General features: G+C 50.4%; 1 protein-coding gene across 1 annotated transcript in view; it reads right to left on the reverse strand.

Annotated features, from left to right (window-relative positions):
- Positions 1-9,430, reverse strand: part of ZNF846 (zinc finger protein 846) — a 38,753-nt gene extending 29,323 nt beyond the window's left edge. The window contains exon 1 of the mRNA XM_063658693.1: positions 9,137-9,430. The gene's annotated coding sequence lies outside the window, so the exon portion shown is untranslated. The remainder of the gene's footprint in view (positions 1-9,136) is intronic.
- Between the last annotated feature and the right edge of the window lie 13,591 nt (positions 9,431-23,021).

The following is a 23,021-nucleotide window of genomic DNA, read 5'->3' on the forward strand; positions in this document are numbered from 1 at the left end:
CTTTACCCTGCCCCTTTTGCTTTGTATCCAATAAATAACAGTGCAGCCAGACATTCAGGGCCATTACCGGTCTCCACGCATTGGTGGTAGTGCTCCCCCAGGCCCAGCTGTCTTTTCTTCTATCTCTTAGTCTTGTGTCTTTATTTCTACATTCTCTCATCACCACACACAGGGAGAAGCCCACCGACCCTGTGGGGCTGGTCCCTGCAGTCCCTCATAGCATGAGGATATCCAAAGGCTACAGAGTTGGAGGTCACTACTCAGAATGGGAGGAGAGCAAGAGAACTCCAGGGAGAGAACGGGAGTTGAGAGGGAGCTTATGTGCTAGGTGAAGTTGCTTAGCAGCCTAGTGGGAAGTTTCTAAATCAGAAAGCTCTAAAAAGCAGCAAGGGATTGGGGTCCTTTTTATAGCTGGAGGGTTTATCTTCTCTGTGGTCATCAAATTGTTGGCACAATTTCACAGGGGTATGCAGAGCAGGCAGGCCCTAAAGGACTAAAAAATCTGTTTGTTTGGACTATGTTTAAAACAATTGATTCAGGATCATTAAAAGAAAGAAAGAAAACACACACACACAATTGGATGGCCAAGCATGGTAGCTTGCACCTGTAATCCCAGCTACTTGGGAGGTCAAGGCAGGAGGATTGCTTGAACCCAGGAGTTTGAGGCTGCAATAAGCTGTGATCCTGCCACTGCACTCCAGCCTGGGCAACAAATCAAGACCCTATCTTTAAACAAACAAACCAAAAGAAAATTAAAAACAATTGGATGTGGAAAAACTTGAGTTTGGAGCTGGGTGCCGTGGCTCACGCCTGTAATCCCAGCACTTTGGGAGGTCGAGGTGGGCAGATCACGAGGTCAGGAGATCGAGACCATCCTGGCCAACCTGGTGAAATCCCGTCTCTACTAAAAATACAAAAACTAGCTGGGCATGGTAGCATGTGCCTGTAATCCCAGCTACTTGGGAGGCTGAAGCAGAAGAATCCCTTGAACTAGGGAGTTGGAGGTTGCAGTGAGCCCAGATCATGCCACTGCATTCCAGCCTGGCAACAAAGTGAGACTCTGTCCAAAAAAAAAAAAAAAATTTAAACAATTGGACGTGGAAAAACTTGAGTTTGGGGCCAGGTGCGATGGCTCATACCTGTCATTTCAGCACTTTGGGAGGCCAAGGTCGGTGGATCACCTGAGGTCAGGAGTCTGAGACCAAGCTGGCTAACATGGTAAAACCCCATCTCTACTAAAAAATACAAAAACAAACAAACAAACAAACAAAAAAGCCAGACTAAAACTTGAGTTTGACACTGGCAGCTATTGTGAGTAACAGTGCTATGAACACTGGTGTACAAACCAAAACAATAAACAAAAACACCCAGCAAACACTGGACAAAGGAGAGAATCAGCTTTCCAGAGTTACAGTATTATCAGATTCAAATGTCCAGTTTTTAACAAAAATCTCAAGGCACACAAACAGGAAAGTATGGCCCATTCAAAGAAAAAAAAAATAAAAAAATAAATAAATAAATAAATAAATATAAATTTTCCCTGAAAGAGACCTAATGGTAGATCTACTAGACAAGGACTTTAAAACAACTGCCTTAAAGATGTTCAAAGAACTAAAGGAAGACATGGAAAAACTCAAAAAAATGATGTATGAACAAAATATAAATAACAATCAAGAGACAGAAAACCTAAAAAGAAACCAAGAAATTCTGGGGCTAAAAAATACAATAATTAAAATGAAAAATTCACTACAGGGATTCAAAGGAGATTTCAGCTTTTGCATCCCAGACCTCTCCACGGATGATGTCAAAGGCATCCCCAGTAGTGACAACCAAAATTGTCTCCAGACATTGCTAACTGTCCCCCAAGAGTAAAATCATCCCCATTGGAAACCACTGCTCTAGATCTACCTCCCAATTTACAGAAAATGCAGGTGACAGAAAAACAAGCTAAAAGAAACCATGAGGGGGCCAGGCACCATGGCTCAGGCCTATAATCCCAGCACTTTGGGAGGCCAAGGCGGGTGGATCACCTGAGGTCAGGAGTTTGAGACCAGCCTGGCTAACATGGTGAAACCCTGTTTCTACTAAAAATACAAAACAGCCAGGTGAGGTGGCACGTGCCTGTAATCCCAGCTACTGAGGAGGCTGAGATGGGAGAATTGTTTGAACCCAGGAGGCAGAGGTTGCAGTGAGCTGAGATCATGCCATTGCACTGCAGCTTGGGCAACAAGAGCGAAAACTCGTTTCAAAAAAAAAAAAAGAAAAAGACACAAGGTCTCGCTATGATGCCCAGGCTGGATTCCAACTCCTGGGCTCAATCCATCCTCCCAACTCAGCCTCCCCAGTAGCTGGGACTACAGGTGTAAGCCACCATGCCCTATCTCCAAAGTTTAATACTACCCTAGTATATAAGAAAACTGATACTTTATAACACAATGTTGAAACAATATTCCTCTGGAATCAGACTGCCTGAGATTGAATCTAGGCTTAAACTCTCTGTGCATAATATTTTTCATTTGTAAAATGAGGGTTAGATTAATATCCACTTTCTAGCTCTGAGGGTAAATAGTTGAATAGAGTGCTCATTTGAGATGATTTAACTCTATGACATTTCAGCCAACTGTAGCTTCGGGGTGTCACCTTGAAAAGAGGTTGGTTCCTTTGGAAGAAATGTTACTTCCAGAAGTTAGAATAAGAGGAATTTATTTATTTATTTATTTATTTTTGAGACTGAGTTTCACTCTTGTTGCCCAGGCTGGAGTGTAACAACACGATCATGGCTTACCACAACCTCTGCCTCCCGGGTTCAAGCGATTCTCCTGCCTCAGCCTCCCAAGTAGCTGAGATTACAGGCATGCGCCACCACGCCTGGCTAATTTTATATTTTTAGTAGAGATGGGGTTTCTCCATGTTGGTCAGGCTGGTCTCAGACTCCCGACCTCAGGTGATCTGTCCGCCTCGGCTTGCCAAAGTGCTGGGATTACAGGCATGAGCCACCACGCCCGGCCATCACGATTTTTTTTTTTTTTAGATAAGCTGTCACTCCTGTCACTCAGGCTGGAGTGTAGTAGAGCAATCTTCACTCATGGCAGCCTTGACCTCCTGCTCTCAAGAGATCCTCCCACCTCAGACTCTCAAGTAGCTACGACTACAAGTGCACGCCACCACGCCCAGCTAATTTTGTTGTTTTTTTTTTTTTTTGTAGAGATGAGGTCTCACTATATTGCCCAGGATGGTCTCAAACTCCTGGGCTCAAGCGATCCCCCCATCTCAGCCTCTTAAGTGCTGGAATTATAAGCATGAGCCACTGCACCTGGCCACTCTTTTTTTCTTTCTGTTTAAAGACAGGGTCTTGCTATATAGCCCAGGCTGGAGTGGAGTGGTCATTCACCGGCATGATCATGTACACTACAGCTTAGAACTCCCAGGCTCAAGTGATCCTCCTGCCCCAGCCTCCCCAATAACTAGGACTACATGAATGTGCCACCACACCCAGCAAGTTTCCCTTAGTTCTCTGAAATATTTTAAGACTCCACTCAAATCTTCTTAAACAGTCTTAAATTTTCATCACGATATTACCTAGTAATTTTTTTTTTAAGATGGAGCCTTGCTCTATCACACAGGATGGAGTGCAGTGGTGTGATCTCAGCTCACTGCAACCTCTGCCTCCCAGGTTCAAGCGATTCTCCTGCCTCAGTCTCCCAAGTAGCTGGGACTACAGGTGTGCACTGTCATGTCCGGCTAATTTTTGTATTTTAGTAGAGGTAGGTTTTCACCATGTTGGCTAGGCTGGTCTTGAACTCCTGACCTCAAGTGATCCACCTGCCTCAGCCTCCCAAAATGCTGGGATTACAGGTGTGAGCCACTGCGCTCAGCCTGACCTAGTGATGCTTTACTCCCAGTTCTAATGTTCCACAGTTAGAGACTCCAGACATACCAAAATCAGTTAACTTTCACGAATTCACCATGGCCCTTATGCAGTGGTTTTCAACAGTGGCTGCACATTAGATTAACTGGAGGACTTTTAAAAACACTGATACCCATGACACATCCCCATAAATGCTGTTTTAATTGGTCTGAGGTAGGACTCAGCCCTTAGTAAATTTCTCAAGTTTCCAGGACATTCTATAAAGATTAGGTTGAGAATTACTGACTTGGCTTCTGCGTTCATATGCTCTTCTTGTCCACTTGATATAGTCCTACACATCTTTTAGAACTGAAGTCAACCTTGCCTTCTGTGGAGAAAATATCCTGTTAGGTGTTTTTTTTGTTTTTTTGTTTGTTTGTTTATTTGTTTGAGATGGAATCTCCCTCTGTAGCTGAGTGGCGGATCTTGGCTCACTGCAACCTCTGCCTCACAGGTCCAAGTGAATTCTCCTGCCTCAGCCTCCTGAGCAGCTGGAATTACAGGCATGCACCACCATGCCCCATACTTTTTGTATTTTTAGTAGAGATGGGGTTTCGCCTGTTGGCCAGGCTGCTCTTGAACACCTGACCTCAAGTGATCTGCCCACATTGGCCTCCTAAAGTGCTGGATTTACAGGTATGGGCCACCATGTCCCACCCCCTGTTCGGTGTACTCTTGTCCCTCCCCTCCCAGCACCCCATAGCCCCTTTGAAATTCCTTTATTATAAGTCTTGTCATAATGCTTTATCACTTGCGCTGTTTATCTTTCATACTGTCTGATGAACTCCAGGAAAGTAGAAACTAATTTTAGTCTAGACACCTGCTTGTGGAAGTTAGGCAAACAGTCTTCCAAAAGACTGTCCTGATATAAAATCCCAGATCCCACAAAAAAAAAAAACTTTTTTCTTTACAGCCAAGCAAGTGGAAAAAACAAAAACAAAACCCTTTATTTTTTAATTGCTCTATCAACAAAAAGAAAATAAGAGAAATTTCCCAAGGGCAAACAATTTTTTTTTTTCGAGATGGAGTTTTGCTCTTGTTGCCCAGGCTGGAGTGCAATGGTTCAATCTTGGCTCACTACAAACTCCACCTCTGGGTTCAAATTATTCTCCTGTCTCAGCCTCCCGAGTAGCTGGAATTACAGGTGTACATCACCATGCCCTGCTAATTTTGTATTTTTAGTAGAGATGGGGTTTCACCATGTTGGCCAGGCTGGTCTCGAACTCCTGACCCCATATGATCCACCCGCCTCGGCCACCCAAAGTGCTGGGATTACATGTGTGAGCCACCACACCTGGCCTAATAATTTTTTTAAGTTAGCAGAATCCAGAGATAGAAGAACTTTCCCTCAATATTTTTCTTCCCTTCCAGAATACAGAGTGATTGCTGAAAAATAGCTGCCCCGCCAGGAATGGCACTAGCCCTTGTGACTAGTTTTTACCACAAAATGTTAAAGGAAAAAAATGTGTCGTGTTAGCCAAAGCGCAATGTGCTTTCTCTTTTTTGTGAGACAGGGTCTCAATCTGTCACCCAGGCTAGAGTGCAGTGGTGCTGCACAGCTCACTGCAGCCTCAAACTTCTGGGCTCAAGCAATCCTCCAGCCTCAGCCTCCCAAGTAGCTGGAACTTCAGGTGTGCACCACCACACCTAATTTTTAATTTTTTGTTCCAGAGATGGGGTCTTGCTAGGTTGCCCAGGCTTGTCTCCAGCTCCTGGTCTCAGGCAATCCTCCCCACTCAGCCTCCCAAAGCACTGGGATTGCAGGCATGAGTCACCATGCTCAGCCAGCTTTATTTTTACTTTCCCTTTCCACCTAGGTGTACATGGTGTCTCAACATTCAAAGATCCTGGGTTTCTGCACCACCAGGGGGAAGAAAGCCAACTAAATTTAGATTGTTACATGAGTAGGAAATTAACTGAAACTTTGATATATGTCTATTACATTAGGTTACCCACAAATACACAGCTAGATGGAAAAGAAATGTTACTGGGATATAATTTTGGTTAAATAGGACACCATATGCATTTGAAAGGAAGAAATGGCTTTCCTCAACTTCCTTTAACTCTCTCAAAATGCACACCTGTGGCTCTTTCTAGAACTTCTATCTCATTCAAGCACTCCATACATAACACTATCTCCCTGTAACTTTTTTTTTTAAGAGACAGGGTCTTGCTCTGTCACCCAGGATGGAGTGCAGTAGCATGATCATGGCTCACTGCAGCCTCGACCTCCCAGGCTCAAGCAATCCTCCCACCTCAACCTCCCCAGTAGCAGGGACCATAGATGCATGCCACCATGCCTGGCTAATTTTTTAATTTTTTGGTAAAGATGGGTTTTTACTATCTTGCCCAGGCTGGTCTTGATCACTTGAGCCACCCCTTGGCCTCCCAAAGTGCTGAAATACAGACCTGAGTACCTGGACTTCTCCCTATAATTCTTTTTTTTTTGAGATGGAGTCTAGCTTTCTGTCACCTGGGCTGGAGTGCAGTAGCATGATCTCAGCTCACTGCAACCTCCACCTCCCAAGTTCAAGCGATTCTCCCACCTCAGCCTCCCTAGTAGCTGGGATTACTGGCCCACATCACCATGCCTGGCTAATTTTGTATTTTTAGTAGAGACAGGGTTTCGCCACGTTGACCAGGAGTTCAAGGCTGCAGTGTGCTATGATTGCCACTATGAATAGCCACTGCCCTCCAGCCTGGGCAACATAGTGAGACTCTCATCACTAAAAAAAAAAAATATATATATATATATATATATATATTCTTTAAAAGTTTATTTTATATAAATAATAATGAGACAATTTCACCAGGCTGGTCTCCAACTCCTGAGCTCAAGTGCTGGGATTACAGGCATGAATCACTGTGTCCGGCCAGTTTTTTGTTGTTGTTTTTTTTTTTAATTTCAGACAGGGTCTTACTCTGTTGCCTGGATGGAGTACAGTGGCATGATCACTGCTCACCACCACCTCAACCTCCCAGGCTCAGGTGATCCTCCCGCCTCAGCCCCCCAAGTAGTTGGAACTACAGGCATGGTGCCACTATGCTTGGCTAATTTTTATTTTTATTTATTTTTATTTTTGTAGATACCAGGTTTTGCCATATTGTCCAGGCTGGTCTTGAACTTCTGAGCTCAAGCGATCTGCCCGCTTTGGCCTCTCAAAGTGTTGGGACTGCAGGCACTAGCCATCACACCTGGCCAGAAAATGGTGATTTTTTTTTCTAAAGAAAAAAGTCCAGGTCCATGTAGATTTTTTTCGTATTGAAGGGGCCTGCCCCCCACACCTGTTGGTATTTCTCGCAAGGTGGAGACAAGAGACTGAGAAAAGGAAATAAGACACAGAGACAAAGAATAGAGGAAGAAAAGTGGGCCCAGGGGACCGGCACTCAGCAAGTGAGGACCTGCACCAGCACTGGTCTCTGAGTTCCCTCAGTATTTATTGATCACCATCTCTACTATCCCGGCAAGGGGGATGTGGCAGGACTATAGGGTAATGGTAGGGAGAGGGTCAGCAGGAAAACATGTGAGCAACGGACGCTATGTCACAAGTAAGTTTAAGGAATGGTGCTGTGCCTGGATGTGCATGTAGGCCAGATTTATGTTTCACTTTACACACACATCTCAGCGCAGTATTGTTGCCAGCATGTCTCACCTCCAGCCATAAGGCAGTTTTCTCCTGTCTCAGTAAATAGAATGTATGATCAGGTTTTACACCAAGACATTCCATTCCCAGGGATGAGCAGGAGACAGATGCTTTCCTCTTATCTCAACTGCAAAGAGGACTTCGTCTTTCACTAATCCTCCTCAGCACAGATCCTTTATGCGTGTCAGGCTGGGGGACAGTAAGGTCTTTCCCTTCCCACAAGGCCATATCTCAGGCTGTCTCAGTAGGGGGAAACCTTGGACAATACCCAGGCTTTCTTGGGCAGAGGTCCCTGTGGCCTTCCACAGTGCACTGTGTCCCTGGGTAACCAAGAATAGAGAATGGCGATGACTTTTACCAGGCATACTGCCTGAAAACACATTTTTAACAAAGCACATCCTGCACAGCCCTAAATCCATTAAACCTTGAGTCAACACAGCACATGTTTTTGCAAGCACGGGGTTGGGGCTAAGGTTACAGATTAACAGCATCTCAAAGCAGAAGAATTTTTCTTAGTACAGATCAAAATGGAGTTTCTTGTGTCTTCCTTTTTCTACATAGACACAGTAACAGTCTGATCTCTCTTTTGCCCACAAGTAACAGTCCGATCTCTCTCAATTTCCCCCACACATATACTGACCTAACCATAAGAAGTCAGTGAGACTGGGAAATATGCATCATTGATGCAGCCTCACAATACCCTGCCCCATCTGTTCTCTCACTACTGAGACCCCACCCTGTCTCCCCCTTCACCGAGATTTATATATATATATATATATATTTTTTTTTTTTTTTTTTTTTGAGACGGAGTCTCCCTCTATCACCAGGCTGGGGTGGCCTGATCTCGGCTCACTGCAACTTCCGCTTCCCAGGTTCAAGCGATTCTCCTGCCTTAGCCTCCCCAGTAGCTGGGACTACAGGCGCCTGCCACCATGCCCAGCTAATTTTTGTATTTTTAGTAGAGATGGGTTTTCACCATGTTGGCCAGTATGGTCTTAATCGATTGCCCTTGTGATCTGCCTGCATCAGCCTCCCGAAGTGCTGGGATTACAGGCGTGAGCCACCGCGCTCTGCGAGATCTTGCTCCTGTCTGTCCCCTCACCACTACTCTCTTTCACGGAGACCCCATCCCCATCTCTCCCTTCACCGACTCCCCGCCCCCCTCTCTCGCTCAGGGAGTCCCAGCCCCTGTCTCAACCAAGACCGAGTCCCCGCCCCCATCTCTCCCTCGCTGAGTCCCCACCCCCGTCTCTCCCTCACCCAGACCCCGCCCCATCTCTCCCTCATTGAGACCCCGCCCCCATCTCCCCTCACCGAGACTCCGCCCCCGTATCTCCCTCACCGAGAACCCGCCCCCATCTCCCTCTCACCGAGTCCCCGCCCCCATCTCTCCCTCACCAAGGCCTTGCCCCCATCTCCCCCTCACCGAGGCTCCGCCCCCGTCTCACCCTCACCGAGTCCCCGACCCCGTCTCACCCTCACCGCGGCCCCGCCCCCGTCTCGCCCTTCACCCAGTCCCCGCCCCCATCTCGCCCTCACCGAGACCCCGCCCCCGTCTGCCGCCCTCCAGGTGGCTAAGCCGCACCTGAAGCCCCACCTGGTGGCAGAGGCTACTGCTGGGGAAACCGTTGGGCCAGCGGCGGTTAAAGGGCAGGAGGCGCCACTCTGGCCACGCGCACTTCTGATGTCGCTCTCGGGTTTCAGAAGGAGCTGAGGGCTCTGGACCCGGCCTCGGAGGCCTGAGGAGTTCAGAGGGGCGGCGGCCGCGTCCTCCACGACTCTGAGGAGAAGTCCTAGTTTCCGCGCAGCCAAACGCGATTGGACCCCGCCCTCCAGCTTCACTGGGGACCGTGGGGGCGGAACCTGGCGGGAGGACGGATCGGGGGCTGGACCATGATGGAGGGAGTCGGTTGGGTGGGACCTCGAAATGCCTCTGCTCGCTTTCCTCTGCGTTTATGCCGCCATGTATGAGTATGCGCTGTTTCCGGGTGGTTTGTTACACAGCAGTAGATAACTGATACTTTCCTTTTCACTAATATTTTTATTTCCTAATAAAATTTTTAAATAATTTTTTATTTTATACCAAAAATAATAGTGAAGAGGGTTTTTTTAAGGTCAGGATCTCCCTCTGTTGCCCAGGCTGCAGTGAGTGGCCCAATCACGGCTCCCGCCTCCGTCTTTCCCTCACTGGGTGCCTGCCCCCATCTCCCCCTCACCGAGACCCTCACCACTGCAGCCTCCAACCCCTGGGCTAAAGCGACCCTCCAGCCTCAATTCCTCCAGGAGGTGGAGGTTCGTGACACCACTGCAGGCTAATTTTTTGTGGAGATAGCGTTTGCACTATATTACCCAGGTTGGTCTTGAACTCCTGGGCTCAAGGGATTCTCCCACCTCGACCTCCCAGTTTGTAATCAGTCTTCAAAGTGTTGGGATTACAGACGTGAGCCACCGCTCCAGGCCTGGTTTTTCCACATGGATTATGTACATGTGGCTTCTCACCACGTTGAGTTGGTGCCTGTCAATTAAGGGATAACTAATCAACTGAAGACTTTGTCACTCTTACTGCACTCATAGGGATTCTCCCCCATGGAAAGTCTGTCTTGACAAGAAAGCAAGTGCATTGCTACATTAGAAGCTGCTGGCAATTAGGTTGGGTGCAGTGGCTCATGCCTATAATCCCAGCACATTTGGAGGCCGAAGTGGGCGGATCAGTTGTGGTCAGGAGTTTGAGACCAGCATGGCCAACATGGTGAAACCTCTTCTCTACTAAAAATGCAAAAATTCGCCGGGCGTGGTGGTATATGCCTGTAATCCCAGCTACTTGGGAGGCTGATGTGGGAGAATCGCTTGAACCTGGGAGGAGAAGATTGCAGGAGCCGAGATCATGCCACTGCAACCCAGCCTGGGTGACAGAGCAAGACGCGAGACTCTGTCGCAAAAAGAAAAAAAAAAAAGAAAAAAAAATTACTGCCATTTTCAGAGCACCTAGACTGCTTCTGCCTTGTCTGAATTCCTTCAAATTGAGTATGATGAATGCTCTGCCATAGGTTCCATTATAGTCATGACATTCATAAGGCTTCTCATATACAGATATTTTATTCTGATAGTCATCTAAACAAAAACTGAATTCTGTGTCAATATTCAACATGCGAGTCTCATTTATGGACGACGTGCCTACTTGTGAGACCTCTCTGTGAGTAAGCAAATTTTGAATAGGTTTAGAATGTTCCCCAAGTTCAGGAAACTCAGAAACTCTCTCCTGAAGGATGGCTTCTCTCGGGCGTAGACAAGGAGAACCTTGTCTCCAGGTTCTTCCCATTGTGGGGTGGCTCTTCCATCTCATGGCCTCCCTGACTCCTGCTGTGGAGAACCAGCAATCATCCTCCTGCATCTTACTCTCTTCCGGCCAGCAGATTGTTTTCCCCAAGTTTATCCCACTTTGCAGCTATCTTTTTGGTGCTACATGGTCTTCTGGTCTGAAATGAATTGGGAAAAGAAGTAAATGAGGTTTTTTTTGTTTTTTGTTTTTTGTTTTTTGTTTTTTGTTTTTGAGAGAGTCTCGCTCTGTCGCCAGGCTGGAGGGCAGTGGCGCGATCTCGGCTCACTGCAACCTCCGATTCCCAGGTTCAAGCAATTCTCCTGCCTCAGCCTCCCAAATAGCTGGGACTACAGGCACGCGCCACCACGACCAGATAATTTTTTGTATTTTTAGTGGAGACCGGGTTTCACCATGTTGGCCAGCATGGTCTCGATCTCCTGACCTCATGATCTATCGACCTCAGCCTCTCAGAGCGCTGGGATTACAGGTGTGAGCCACCTCGCCTGACCATCAATTTGTTTTTTTGTTTGTTTTTCTGAGACAGTGTCTCACTCTATCACCCAGGCTGGAGTGCAGTGGTGCGATCACAACTCACTACAGCCTCAAACTCCTGGGCTCAAGTTATCATCCTGCTGCGGCCTCCCAGTGCTGGGAGTACAGGTATGAGTCACTGTGCCAGGCCTTCAAAATTTACGTTTTTGGATAAAAAATGATGACATAATTGTGCTTTGTTTTGTTTTTGACACAAGGTCTAGCTTTGTCACCCAAGCTGGAGTGCAGTGACGTGATCATGGCTCACTGCAGCTTCGACCTCCTGGGCTCAGAGGATCCTCCCATCTCAGCCCCCCAAGTAGCTGGGACTACAGTTGCACACCACCACACCCGGCTAATTTTTGTATTTTTGGTAGAGATGAGGTTTCACCATGTTGCCCAGGCTAGTCTGCAACTTCTGAGCTCAAGCAATCCACCCTCCTTGGCCTCACAAAGTGCTGGGATTACAGGAGTGAGCCACTACATCCAGCTCGATAATGGTGATTTTTTTTTTAAGATTTTTTTTTTTTTTTGAGACACAATTTCGCTCTTCTTGCCCAGGCTGGAGGGCAATGGTGTGATCTTGGCTCACTGCAACCTCCGCCTCCCACTTTTAAGCGATTTTCCTTCCTCAGCCTCCTGAGAAGCTGGGATTACAGGCATGCGCCACCACACCTGGCTAATTTTGTATTTTTAGTTGAGACGGGGTTTCTCCAGGTTGGCCAGGCTAGTCTTGAACTCCCGACCTCAGGTGATCTGCCTGCCTCGGCCTCCCAAAGTGCTGGTGTTACAGGCATGAGCCACCGCACCCAGCTAAGAATTTTTGTTTTTTTAAGAATAAAAAAAAAGACTCCGTCTCAAAAAAAAAAAAAAAAAAAAGGAAAGAAAAAAAACAGTCCAGGCCCATGTAGATTTTTTCATATACTGACCTAAACATAAGAAGTCAGTGAGACTGGGAAATATACATCATTGCAATATGCAGCCTCACAATACCTGGCCCTCATCTCTCCTTCATTGAGACCCCACCCCCATCTCTCACCTCATCGAGAACCCGCGCTCATCCTTCTCTAAGACCCCGCCCCCGTCTCTCCGTCACCAAGACCCTGCCTCCGTCTGTCCCCTCGATGACTCTGTTCTGCCTACCCCTCACCGAGATCTCGCCTCTGTCTGTCCCCTCACTGAGTGAAGGGGGCCTGCCCCTCCACACCTCTGGGTATTTCTCATCAGGTGGGACAAGAGGCTGAGAAAAGAAATAAGACACAGAGACAAAGTATGGAGAAAGAACAGTGGGCCCAGGGAACCGGCACATTCAGCATGTGAGGACCTGCACCGCTGGCTGTCTCTGAGTTCCCTCAGTATTTATTGATCATTATTTTTACTATCTTAGTGAAGGGAGTGTAGCATGGCAACAGGTGGGGAGAAGGTCAGCAGGGAAACATGTGAGCAAAGGAATCTGTATCATGAATAAGTTCAAGGAAAGGTACTGTGCCTGGATGTGCACGTAGGCCAGATTTAAGTTTTGCTTTACACAAACATCTCAGTGTAGCAAAGAGTAACAGAGCCGTATTGCTGCCAGCATATCCCACCTCTAGCCACAGGGCAGTTTTCTCCTATCTCAGAATAGAATGAATGGGAATGGTCGGCTTTACACGGAGACATTTCATTCCCAGGGAGGAGCAGGAGAGAGAAGCCTTCCTCTTATCTCAACTGCAAAGAGGCCTCCCTCTTTCACTACTCCTCCTCAGCACAGACTCTTTAGGGGTGTCAGGCTGGGGGATGGTAAGGTCTTTCCTTTCCCATGAGGCCATATCTCAGGCCATCTCAGAGCTTTCTTGGCAGAGGTCCCTGCCACTTTCCGCAGTGCATTGTGTCCCTGGTTAATTGAGAATGGAGAATGGTGATGACTTTTACCAAGCATACTGCCTGCAAACATACTGTTAACAAGGCATCCTGCACAGCCCTAAATCCATTAAACTTTGATTTAATACAGCACATGTTTCTGTGACCACAGGGTTGGGGCTAAAGTTAAGACTAACAGCATCTCAAAGCAAAACAATTTTTCTTAATACAGATCAAAATGGAATTTATATCTTCCTTTTCTACATAGACATAGTAACAATCTGATCTCGCTTTCTTTTCCCCACAACCGAGTCCCGGGCTCCATCTCCTGGTAGGGTCCAGCCCTACGGGGCTTTGCGGGTGTTCTCCCCATGTGTGGAGATGAGAGATCTTAAGAAATAAAGACACAAGACAAAGAGATAAAGAGAAAACAGCTGGGCCCCGGGGACCACTGCCACCAAGACGCAGACACCAGTAGTGGCCCCGAATGGCGGGTGCACTGATATTTATTGTATACAAGACAAGGGGGCAGGGTAAGGAGTGTGAGTCATCCAAGTGATTGATAAGGTCAAGCAAGTCACGTGATCATAGGACAGGTGGCCATTCCCTTATAGGTAGCCGAAGAACACAGGGAAGACAGCATACATCAGCATTTTCTTTTTCTTTTTTTTTTTTTTCCCGAGACAGAGTCTCACTCTGTCGCCAGGCTGTAGCGCAATGGCCCGATCTCAGCTCACTGCAACCTCCACCCTCTGAATTCAAGCGATTCTCCTGTCTCAGCCCCCCAAGTAGCTGGGATTACAGGTGCCTGCCACTGCACCCCGCTAATTTTTTGTATTTTTAGTAGAGATGGGGTTTCACCTTCTTGGCCAGGCTGGTCTTGAAGTCCTGACTTCGTGATCCACCCGCCTCGGCCTCCCAAAGTGCTGGGATTAGAGGCATGAGCCACCGCGCCCCGCCCAGTGTTTTCTTTTATGCACTTATCAGAAAGATCAAAGACTTTAAGACTTTCACTATTTCTTCTACTGCTATCTTCTAAGAAATTCAAAGAGGAACCAGGAGTACCGGAGGAATATGAAAGTGGACAAGAAAGGTGACCACTGAAGCACAGCACCACAGGGAAGGGTTTATGCCTCCGGATGGCTGCGGGCAGGCCTGGATAATATCCAACCTCCCACAAGAAGCTGGTGGAGCAGAGGGTTCCCTGACTCCTCCAAGGAAAGGGAGACTCCCTTTCACAGTTTGCTAGGTAACGGGTGCCTTCCCAGGCACCGGCATTACCGCTTGACCAAGGAGCCCTCAGGCGGCCCTTATGTGGGCCTGACAGAGGGCTCACCTCTTGCTTTCTTGGTCACTTCTTACAATGTGCCTTCAGCACCTGATCCTATACCCGCCGGTTATTCCTTGGTTATGTTAGTAATACAACAAAGAGTAATATTAAAAGGTAATGATTAATAATGTTCATACTAATGATTGATAATGTCCACGATCATCTCTATATCTAATTTATATTATAACTATTCTTATTCTAACTATTTTCTTTATTATACTGAAACAGTTTGTGCCTTCAGTCTCTTGCCTGGGTACCTGGGTAATCCTCCGCCCACAGTCTCCCGCATCACTGAGTCCCGGTCCTCCTATCCTACACGGAGTCCCTATCTTCATCTCCACCCTCAGGGAGACTCCACCTGGGTCTCCGCCTTCACTGAATCCCCTTCCCCATTGCCCCTTCACTGAGGCACCAGCCCCATCCACGCTCACAGAGACCTTACCCCGTCTCCCCGTCATCAAGACCGCTCCCCGATCTCTCCCTCAACGAGTCCCCGCCCCCGCCTCGCCCTCACCGAGTCCCCATCCCTGTCTCTCCCTCACTGAGACCCTGCCCCCGTCTGGCCCCTCACCAAGACCCCGTCCCCGTTTCCCCCTCATCAAGTCCCCGCCCCGCCTATCCTTCATAGGGTCTCCGCCCCCGCCTCTCCCTCACGAGTCCCCGCCCCCGCCTCCCCCTCACCGAGTTCCCATCCCTGTCTCTCCCCTCACCGAGACCCCGCCCTCGTCTCTCCCTCATCGAGTCCCTGCCACCGTCTCTCCTTCATCGAGTCCCCTACCCTTCCCGTCATCGAGTCCCCGCCCCCGTCTCCCCGTCATCGAGTCCCCGCCCTCTTCTCTCCCCTCACTGAGATCCCGCCTCTGACATCCCCTCACCGAGTCCCCGCCCCCGTTTCTCCCTCACCGAGTCCTCCTCCCAGTCTCCCCATCACCGAGTCCCCGCCCCTGTCTCTCCCTTACGAAGTCCCCGGCCCCCGGTTCCCCTCACCGAGACCCTGCCTGTCTGTCATCGAGTCCTCCTCCCCTTCACCGAGTCCCGCCCTCTTCTCGCCCCTCACCGAGTCCCCGCCCCCGTCGTCCGCTCACCGAGTCCCCGCCCCCGTCTCCCCCTCACCAAGTCCCGCCCTCTTCTCTCCCCTCACCGAGATCCCGCCCCCGTCGTCCCCTCACCGATTCCCGCCCCTGTCTCTCCCTCACCAAGTCCCCGCCCCCATCTGTCCCCTCACCGAGTCCCCGCCCCCGTCGTCCGCTCACCGAGTCCCCGCCCCCGTCTCCCCCTCACCAAGTCCCGCCCTCTTCTCTCCCCTCACCGAGATCCCGCCCCCGTCGTCCCCTCACCGATTCCCGCCCCCGTCTCCCCCTCACCAAGTCCCCGCCCCCATCTGTCCCCTCACCGAGTCCCCGCCTCCGTCTCCCCTCACCGATTCCCGCCCCTGTCTCTCCCTCACGGAGTCCCCGCCCCCGTCTGTCCTCTCACCGAGTCCCCGCCTCCGTCTCCCCTCACCAAGTCTCCGCCCCCGTCTCTCGGTCACCAAGACCCCACCCCTGTCTCCCCCTCACGGAGTCCCCGCTCGGGTCTTCCTGCCTCCACGTGGCGAAGCCTGGTCGCAAAGGCTGGTGCAGGGGAAACCGTTGGTTCAGCTGCGGTTCCTGGGAAGGGGGTGCAGCTCTGACCACGCGCACTTCTGATTCCCCTCTCGGGGCTCGGAAGCGGCTGAGGGCTCTGGACCCGGTCTCTGAGGCGTGAGGCGGTGGGAGGGTCCGAGGCCGCGTCCTCCACGACCCTGGGGAGAAGTCCCAGTTTCTGCGCAGCCGACGGCGATTGGACCCCATCCCTCCGGCTTCACTGGGGACCGTGGGGGCGGAACCCGGCGGCGGCATGGGGTGGGGGCGGGACCACGATGGAGGGAGTCGGTTGGGCGGGACCTCGAAATGCCTCTGCTCGCTTTCCTCTGCATTTATGCGGCCAGTACGAGGATGCGCTGTTTCCGGGTGGTTTGTTATACGGCAGTAGATAACTGGTACATCTCGCTTCACTACTTTGTTTGCGTTTTTATAGGTCAGGGTCTTCCTCTGTCGCACAGGCTGGAGTGCAGTGGCTCGATCACGGCCCACGGAAACCTCCAATCCCTGGGCTCAAGCGATCTTCCCTCAAATTCAACAGTAGCTGGGACTACAGGCTCGTGATACCACAGCAGGCTAATTTTTAAATTTTTCGTGGAGATGGGAGGTCACACTATATTGCCCAGGCTGGTCGCGAACTCCTGAGCTCAAGTGATCTTCCCTCCTTGGCGTCCCAAAGTGCTGGGATTGCAGGTATGAACCACTGCACCCGGCCCATTCTCAACATCTCTCAACAAACTGATAAAGAGCATGTAAAAAAATCTACAGCTAACATTGTAGTGAAATACTGAAAACTGTTCTAAGCTCAGGAGTACAGCAAAGATGCCCACTCTCACAAATTCTATCAAGCATTGTAGTTACGGCCACGCGCGGCTCACGCCTGAGATCCTAACACTTTGGAAGGAAGATCGCTTTGAGTTCAGGAGTTTGAGACCAGCCTGGGCAAGATGGCAAAACCCTGTCTCAATTTAAAAAAATACAAAAATTAGCCAGGCATGGTGATGCATGTCTATAGTCCCAGCTACTTCGGAGACTGACACAGGAGGATCACTTGAGCCCGGAGGCAGAGGTTGTAGTGAGCTGAGATGGCGCCATTGCACTCCAGCTGGGGCGACAGAGGAAGGCCCTGTCTCAAAAAGAAATTGGAAGAAACATTATCTACATTTCTTTTCTGCCATTATTTACAGACAACATAATTGTCTAAGTGGGAGATCCAAAATAATCTAAATTGTTACACATAATGTGCGGGTTAGCAAGAATAGTGGCTAAAAACTCAATATGCAAAGATAATTGCCTTGTCTCTCTTTTTTTTTTTTTTTTTTTTTTTGACGGAGTCTTGCTCTGTCGCCCAGGCTGGGATGCAGTGGCTTGATCTTGGCTTGCTGCAACCTCCACCTCCCTGGTTCAAGCGATTCTCCTGCCTCAGGCCCCCGAGTAGCTGGGATTACAGGCGCATGCCACCACGCCCAGCTAATTTTTGTATGTTTTTGGTAGAGACGGGGCTTCGCCACGTTGGCCAGGCCTGTCTCGCACTCCTGACCTCAGGTAATCCGCTGGCCTCGGCATCCCAAAGTGCTGGGATTACAGACATGAGCCACTGCACCCGGCTGACTTGTCTCTTTTAACAGCAATATTACAACAGCAGTAAAATAACTGGAAAGAAATACAACAAAAAAGTATGCAATATCTCTTCCCAGAAATTTGTAAACTACTATTGAAAGAAATCAAAGATGACCTAGATCAATGGATAGACCTTCCTTGTTGATGGATTAGAAGTTTCAATATAAAGACTTGAATTCTCCTTACTTAATATAGAAAGTTAACAAGTTTTCAGTCAAAATAACATGTTTTGATGAAGAACCTGATCTACTTATAATAAAATGTATGTGGAAGTACAAAAGGCTAGTAAAACCCAAAACACTCTTGAAGAACTGTTGGCACTTACCCTACAGACACTAAGAAATAGAAAGACAGGGTCGGTCACGGTGGCTTACGCCTGTAATCCCAATACTTCGGGAGGCCGAGGCAAGCGGATCACCAGGTCAGGAGATCGAGACCATGCTGGCTGACACAGTGAAACCATGTCTCTACTAAAAATACAAAAAATAGCCAGGCATGGTGGCAGGCACCTGTAGTCCCAGCTACTCAGGAGGCTGAGGCAAGAGAATGGCATGAACCTGGGAGGTGGAGCTTGCAGTGAGCAGAGATCATGCCACTGCACTCCAGCCTGGGCGACAGAGCAAGACTCCGTCGCAAAAATAAAAATAAAAATAAAAAGACAGTAATATTGGTGTAGTGGTAAATAAATTAAACCAATAAATAGAATAGAAAAGCCCAAAATACACCCTTATGAATGAGGTGTATTCTTGGCTATTAGGAATAATGCTGCTGTAAACGTGAGTGGTCAAATATCTTTTTGAGAGGCTGTTTTCCATTCTTTTAGATATATACCCAGAAGTGGGATGGCTAGATCATGTGATAATACCAATTTTAATTTTTTGAACCACTGCCATACTGATTTTCATAGCTGCTGCACCATTTTAGTCTCTAACAGTGCACAGGAGGGCCGGGTATGCTGGTTTTCATGCCTGTAATCCCAGCACTTTGAGAGGCTGAGGTGGGTGGATCACCTGAATTCAGGACGTCAGGACCAGCCTGGCTACATGGTAAAATCCTATCTCTACTAAAAATACAAAAAAATTAGCTGGGCGTGTTGAGTCCCAGCTAGTTGGGAGACTAAGGCAGGAGAATTGCTTGAACCCAGGAGGTGGAGATTGCAGTGAGCTGAGATCTCGCCAGTGCACTCCAGCCTGGGCAACAGAGCAAGACTCTGTCTCAAAAAAAAAAAAGAATTCACAACACAATGACTGTGTTAACAAAGTTGTTGCCCTCTCCCTCCTCTCCCTCTCCCTCCTCTCCCTCTCCCTCCTCTCCCTCTCCCTCTCCCTCTCCCCTTTCTTCGGTCTCCCTCTCCTTCTTTTTTCGGTCTCCCTCTGTTGCCGAAGCTGGACTGTGCTGCCGTGATCTCGGCTCGCTGCAACCTCCCTGCCTCGGGCTCCTGTGACTCTCCTGCCTTGGCCTGCCGGGTGCCTGGGATTGCAGGCGCGCGCCGCCACGCCTGAATGGTTTCTGTGTTTTTGGTGGAGACAGGGTTTCGCCGTGTTGACCGCGCTGGTCTCCAGCTCCTGGCCTCGAGTGATCTGCCTGCCTCGGCCTCCCGAGGTGCTGGGATTGCAGACGGAGTCTCGCTCACTCAATGCTCAATGGTGCTCAGGCTGGAGGGCAGTGGCGTGATCTCGGCTCGCTACAACCTCCACCTACCAGCCTCCTGCCTTGGCCTCTTAAACTGCTAAGATTACAGCCTCTGCCCCACCGCCAACCCATCTAGGAAGTGAGGAGCGTCTCTGCATGGCCGCCCATCATCTGGGATGTGAGGAGCCCCTCTGCCCAGCCGCCCCATCTGGGAAGTGAGGAGCGCCTCTGCCCGGCTGCCATCCCGTATAGGAAGTGAGGAACGTCTCTGCCTGGCCGCCCATCATCTGGGATGTGAGGAGCGCCTCTGCCCGGCCACCCCGTCTGGGAGGTGAGGAGTGCCTCTGCCCGGCCGCCACCCCGTCTGGGAGGAAGTGAGGAGCACCTCTGCCCGACTGCCCCGTCTGGGAGATGAGGAGCACCTCTGCCCGGCCACCCCGTCTGGGAAGTGAGGAGGGCCTCTGCCCGGCCGCCCCGTCTGGGAGGTGAGAAGTGCCTCTGCCTGGCTGCCACCCCGTCTTGGAGGAAGTGAGGAGCACCTCTGCCCGGCCGCCCCGTCTGGAAGGTGAGGAGTGCCTCTGCCTGGCTGCCACCCCATCTGGGAGGAAGTGAGGAGCGCCTCTGCCCGGCTGCCCCGTCTGGGAAGTGAGGAGCGCCTCTGCCCGGCCGCCCCATCTGGGAGGTGAGGAGTGCCTCTGCCTGGCTGCCACCCCGTCTGGGAGGAAGTGAGGAGCGCCTCTGCCAGGCCGCCCATCGTCTGGGATGTGAGGAACGCCTCTGCCCGGCCGCCCCATCTGGGAGGTGAGGAGTGCCTCTGCCTGGCTGCCACCCCATCTGGGAGGAAGTGAGGAGCGCCTCTGCCCAGCCACCCCATCTGGGAAGTGAGGAGCGCCTCTGCCCGGACGCCCCGTCTGGGAGGTGAGGAGTGCCTCTGCCCGGCTGCCACCCCGTCTGGGAGGAAGTGAGGAGCACCTCTGCCCGGCCGCCCCATCTGGGAGGTGAGGAGCACCTCTGCCTGGCCGCCACCCCGTCTGGGAGGAAGTGAGGAGCGCCTCTGCCCGGCTGCCCCGTCTGGGAAGGGAGGAGCGCCTCTGCCCGGCCGCCACCCCATATGGGAAGTGAGGAGCGCCTCTGCCTGGCCACCCTGTCTGGGAGGTGAGGAGCGCCTCTGACCAGCCGCCCCGTCTGGGAGGTGAGGAGTGCCTCTGCCCAGTCGCCACCTCCTCTGGGAGGAAGTGAGGAGCACCTCTGCCTGGCTGCCCCGTCTGGGAGATGAGGAGCACCTCTGCCCGGCCGCCCCGTCTGGGAGGTGAGGAGCGCCTCTGCCTGGCCGCACCCCATCTGGGAGGAAGTGAGGAGCGCCTCTGCCTGGCCGCCCCATCTGGGAAGTGAGGAGCGCCTCTGCCCGGCCGCCCCGTCTGGGAAGTGAGGAGCACCTCTACCCGGCCACCCCGTCTGGGAAGCGAGGAGCGCCTCTACCCGGCCACCCCGTCTGGGAGGTGAGGAGTGCCTCTGCCTGGCCGCCACCCCATCTGGGAGGAAGTGAGGAGCGCCTCTGCCCGGCTGCCCCATCTGGGAAGTGAGGAGTTCCTCTGCCTGGCCGCCACCCCTTCTGGGAGGAAGTGAGGAGCGCCTCTGCCTGGCCACCCTGTCTGGGAAGTGAGGAGTGCCTCTGCCCAACCGCCACACCGTCTGGGAAGTGAGGAGCGCCTCTGCCTGGCCAGCCCGTCTGGGAGGTGAGGAGCGACACTGCCCGGCCGCCCAGTGTGGGAAGTGAGGAGAACCTCTGCTCGGCCGCCCTGTCTGAGAGGTGAGGAGCGCCTCTGCCTGGCCGCCACCCCGTCTGGGAGGAAGTGAGGAGCGTCTCTGCCCGGCCACCCCATCTGGGAAGTGAGGAGCGCCTCTGCCTGGCCGCCCGGTCTGGGAAGTGAGGAGCGCCTCTGCCCGGCCGCCCCCTCTGGGAAGTGAGGAGCGCCTCTGCCCGGCCGCCCCGTCTGGGAGGTGAGGAGCGCCTCTGCCTGGCTGCCACCCTGCTGGGAGGAAGTGAGGAGCGCCTCTGCCCGGCCGCCCCGTCTGGGAGGTGAGGAGCATCTCTGCCCGGCCGCCCCGTCTGGGAAGTGAGGAGCGCCTCTGCCCAGCCACCCTGTCTGGGAGGTGTACCCAACAGCGACCATCGGGACAGCGACCATCGGGAGTGGGCCATGAGGACGATGACGGTTTTGTTGAAAAGAAGGGGGGGAAGTGTGGGGAAAGGAAGGAGAGATCAGATTGTTGCTGTGTCTGTGTAGAAAGAGGTGGGCATAGGAGACTCCATTTTGTTCTGACTAGGAGAAGTTCTTCTGCCTTGGGATGCTGTTGATCTATGGCCTTGCCCCCAGCCCCGTGCTCTCTGAAACATGTGCTGTGTCAACTCAGGGTTAAATGGATTAAGGGCGGTGCAAGATGTGCTTTGTTAAACAGATGCTTGAAGGCAGCATGCTCTTTAAGAGTCATCACCACTCCCTAATCTCAAGTACCCAGGGGCACAAACACTGCAGAAGGCCGCAGGGTCCTCTGCCTAGGAAAACCAGAGACCTTTGTTCATGTGTTTATCTCCTGACCTTCTCTCCACTATTATCCTATGACCCTGCCATATCTCCCTCTCCGAGAAACACCCAAGAATGATCAATAAATACTAAAAAAAAAAAAAAAAAAAGGAATTGAATTAATTTAAATCTAACTAGCCACAGGCAGCTAGTGGCCACCATATTGATGGAGTAGTTCTAAATTTTCTCCTATCTCCAATGTTTGATTGTGTCACATCTTGTTTATTAAACTATAGTTTAATAAATAAATATTCTTTTCCAAAAGAGTACTCTGTCTTCTAAAAAACAAAAAAACAAAAAAACAAACAAACAAAAAAAAAAAAAACAATGTTGTTGAAGTTCATCCTAAGTTTGGTAATTGGGGTGGCCATTTGTGTTAGCTAATTGCCTTTATCCAAATGAACAATAAAAATTCTTTTATCTTTTTGGCAAGCAGGCAGTTTTAGCTTAGAAGCAGGTGCCTAAGGAAATAGAAGTGTGCTACTGATGCAGGTAAGTGCCGTCACTGGGGATTCACCCAGGAAAGAATTCAACTGGTGGTGCTACACAAGGATCTTTCATTGACTCAGAGTTGCTTTTTCCAGAGTACAGCTAAAACCTATGCAGTGTGCCCAGAATCAGTATTTTGTGCTGTTGGCTAGCTATATTTATACTCACTTTTAATTACATGCAAATTAAGGGGTGTGCCATGCAGAACTTTCTGGAAAGGAGGCTGTAACTTCCAGGTTGTTGTTATGGAAGTGAATGGTAACTTTCATGTTGTTGCCATGGTACTTATAAACTGTCATGGCTCTGGTAGGAGTGTCTTACCCTAACAAGCAAGGAGAGCAACTAGAGATGGCTTTTGGTGCCATCTGCTGGTTCCCGGTGGCTTCTTCACTTTATCCTGTTGAGACCAGGAAACAAAATAAGTCCTACCCAGTCTTCTACCTCACTATGGTCTGAAGATTGTATGTTGTGTGTGTCCTCCCTCCACACCACCACTCCGCAAA

Source organism: Pongo pygmaeus, chromosome 20 (assembly GCF_028885625.2).
Source record: "Pongo pygmaeus isolate AG05252 chromosome 20, NHGRI_mPonPyg2-v2.0_pri, whole genome shotgun sequence".
In the NCBI taxonomy this organism is placed as follows: Eukaryota; Metazoa; Chordata; class Mammalia; order Primates; family Hominidae; genus Pongo; species Pongo pygmaeus.